Source organism: Vicia villosa, unplaced genomic scaffold (assembly GCF_029867415.1).
Source record: "Vicia villosa cultivar HV-30 ecotype Madison, WI unplaced genomic scaffold, Vvil1.0 ctg.002281F_1_1, whole genome shotgun sequence".
NCBI lineage: Eukaryota > Viridiplantae > Streptophyta > Magnoliopsida > Fabales > Fabaceae > Vicia > Vicia villosa.
The window spans coordinates 29,387-32,983 of NW_026705883.1; positions in this window are offsets into that span (position 1 = coordinate 29,387).

Below are 3,597 nucleotides of genomic sequence, written 5' to 3' on the forward strand. Positions count from 1 at the left end.
GATTGTGCACGATGACGGAGAGAGGAGTAGTCCGAGAGCTTCGTCGGAGAAGAAGGTTGAGAGGCTCGACGGGGAAGAAGTGTCTTCCGGCGCCGTTTGTTCGTGAGGAGGAGAAGAGAAATTGAGTCCAAAGCTGATGCGTCACATTCAGATAAACCCTAAATCCCTTTGTATTATTTATTTTATTTTTTCTTTTAATTGTTATTAATTGATAATGGAAACTGATAACATAGAATTAGCTCTGGATTAAGGGAATTAATAGCTGATAATTGATTAGGTTAATTAGAATTAATTGTGATTAATTGGATTAATGGAGAAAATGAATAAGAAAGTATTTAGTTTGAATAAAAAATCTGATTGTATCAATATGTTTGGGCCATACACGAATTCTGCATCTACACCTCATAAGCCCAATCACACTCCCTTCCATTTTTGGCTGAACATGAAAACTGTGACAAAAAATACTACTGATGGACTTCACCTTTGGGCCCCTGCGCCCTACTACTGGTATACACTGTTTTCAGCCTTTAAACCCCCCTCAGACTCACATTATTTCATGTTAGATCTTAGTTTTCTTTACATAGTTCTTTTGGCTATTATTTTTTAGTTGACAAAAACAATAAAAATCATAATTTTCTCATTAGATTTTTAGGTAATAACAACATTTAGAGTCGTTGATTTTTGTTCGATTTTTAGGTAATGAAAAATGACTTAGAAACCAATAAAAATATTAGTTTTAGGATTAATAGATTTTTAGTGTATTTAGGCTTGAACTAGATTTCCTTTGTTAATAAAAACTCAAAAAATAGTAGTATTTTTAGGTTAATTTTGTGTTAGTACTTGAATCATTTTCTTTATGTTTTGTACCATTTCCATGCTAATTTTTGTATAATTTTTGTGTGACTTTGTTGCTTAACTGTGGCCATATTTTTGGCCTATTTTGTTAATACCGTTTTAATGCTCCTTTTAGAATTTAGTCATCATGTTAACATTAGACTTAGATTAGAATAACTTAGATTAGAGAATAGGTTAGTTCCCTTTATTCATTCTTTTTCTTTTCAACTTTAAAACATTAACAATAAAGAGGCGAATCACATTAAGAAAGTGATAGAGAAATGAGTGGGATTCATTCCCTAATCTGTTTCTCAATCACTTAGTGGCATAGAAATGAGTGGGATTCATTCCCTAATCTGTTTCTCGGTCACTACTTAATGGGAGAGAAATGAGTGGGATTCATTCCCTAATCTGTTTCTCAAACATTAACTAATGGGATAGAAATGAGTGGGATTCATTCCCTAATCTGTTTCTCGATCACTACTTAATGGGAGAGAAATGAGTGGGATTCATTCCCTAATTTGTTTCTCAAACATTAATTAATGGGAGAGAAATGAGTGGGATTCATTCCCTAATCTGTTTCTCAAACATTAATTAATGGGATAGAAATGAGTGGGATTCATTCCCTAATCTGTTTCTTGAACATTATATAATGGGATAGAAGTGAGTGGGATTCATTCCCTAATCTGCTTCTCGATCATTATACATTTTTATGTGATTCTAATCGCAAAATAAATTCCCTTAAAAATACCCAACCAAAAACATTTAAAACACTTAATAAAGGCTTGAATTAAAACAAAGTGACGAAGTGGTGCGAAACCTTGTATTGGGTTTTGTTCATCATGTAGTTACATAAAAAACACAAACCCAAGTTCATTCTTTTGCCTTGTTAGGCGCTTAAGAACATGTTAAGTCCTTTCCAAAAGTAGGCGTATAAGTCTCCAAAGGTCGAGCATCGTGGATTGTGACCTTAACCTCTGTTCAACTAAAAAACACAAAACAAATGGAAACTATGGAGCCGAACTACGGTCGTTCTGATTCCTGAAAAGGATACGTAGGCATTGGGTCGCGGGGCCTAAGCGAACACACTTGTAAATAATTCCTTCTTTTCCCCGTATTTCTTTTGCATGCATTTGCATTTAGGTTTAGACATAGATACACCCTTTAGATAGAAACAAACGTAGGTGGATACCATCGAGTACGATGGGCGGGAGGGGTGCTAACACCTTCCCCTTGCGTAACCGACTCCCGTGCCCTATTCTCTGGTCGAAAGACCCTGTTCTTGTTCTGAGTTAGGTTTTCTGATATTCCTTTCCCTTATGGGATAAATATATTAGTGGCGACTCTGATCCACTTTTCGCGGTAGCGACAGAACGGACAAGCTGAAGCCGCCAACCGGGTCATTCTCCGTGGACTAAAGAGAAGGTTGGGCGAGGCGAAAAAGGCTTGGGTCGAAGAGCTACACAGCGTTCTCTGGGCGTACAGGACGACCCCACATTCGACCACAGGCGAAACACCGTTCAAGTTAACCTATGGCACCGAAGCCGTGATCCCCGTGGAGATCCGAGAGCCATCTCGTCGGACTGAGTCACCTCTCGAGGAGGAACTCAACGACGAAGCTATGAGAGAAGAGCTCGACATGGTCGAGGAAATCCGAACAGGATCTTCCCTCCGAGAAGCGAAACTGAAACAACAGATAGCCTTACGCCATAGCACTAAAGTCATCAAACGCGGATTCGAAATCGGAGACTTGGTTCTCCGCAGAAACATGAAAGATTCGCGCGAGGGCAAACTAGCCCCGAACTGGGAAGGTCCGTACCGAGTTTACGATAAAACCGAAAACGGTGCATATTACCTCGAAAACCTTCTCGGCGAAAAACTTGCTCGACCTTGGAACGCTGAAAAACTCAGACGCTATTACAGTTAGAAACAACCTAACGCTACCCGGCCGCTCGTAGCGAGCACGAGGAAAGACTGGGCAAGGACTCGCGCCATGGTACAAGCGCGTATGCTCCACGACAGCTTCGGTCGGATAACCCCTGTCAGGAGGCAAAGCCGACTACGCGGCGGGCCTTACACACAGACCCTCCGCGGAAGTACCTGCAAGGCAGAACCCCAGCTCGCGATGGGATCGTTCACGCCGCGAGCACCTGGCCCCGACCGCGGCCTCGAGCTCGCTTATAGCGCACACCTGCTTTGCGCACCCGGACCGTTCCCTACACGCCCGGGCTATAAACCTCGACGCCTCCGTCAAGGGACTAGAGCTGATCGCCCCTCCAGCCAGCTCCAACAAAAAGCCAAGAGCCGAAGACAAACATCCTCGAGAAGACCAGCATCAGACAACCAACGTCAGCTCAATTGACCTTGATGCACGGTTTACGGAAGAAGAACTGAAGATCGGGGAAGAAACGCGATCAAAGGCACCTCATCCCGTCCGACCTATCCCAGACGGAGATTTCGAGCTGGTCCCATTGGGCGATAACCCCGACAAAGCGGTAAAGATCGGCAAGGGCATCCCAGATCTACCAAGGAAGCAGCTCGTGGCCTGCCTTCGAGCCAATGCAGACTTGTTCGCCTGGAGCGCCGCAGAAATGCCCGGACTCGACCCCGAGGTCGCCTGCCACCACCTCTCCATCGATCCAGCCGCGAAGGCCGTAGTTCAACGTAGGCGTCGGCAGTCCCCCGAGAAAGCGGAGGCTGCCGAGAAAGCTGTAAAAGACCTCCTAGAGGCAAATTTTATTTCCGAGGCCAAGTATTCAACTT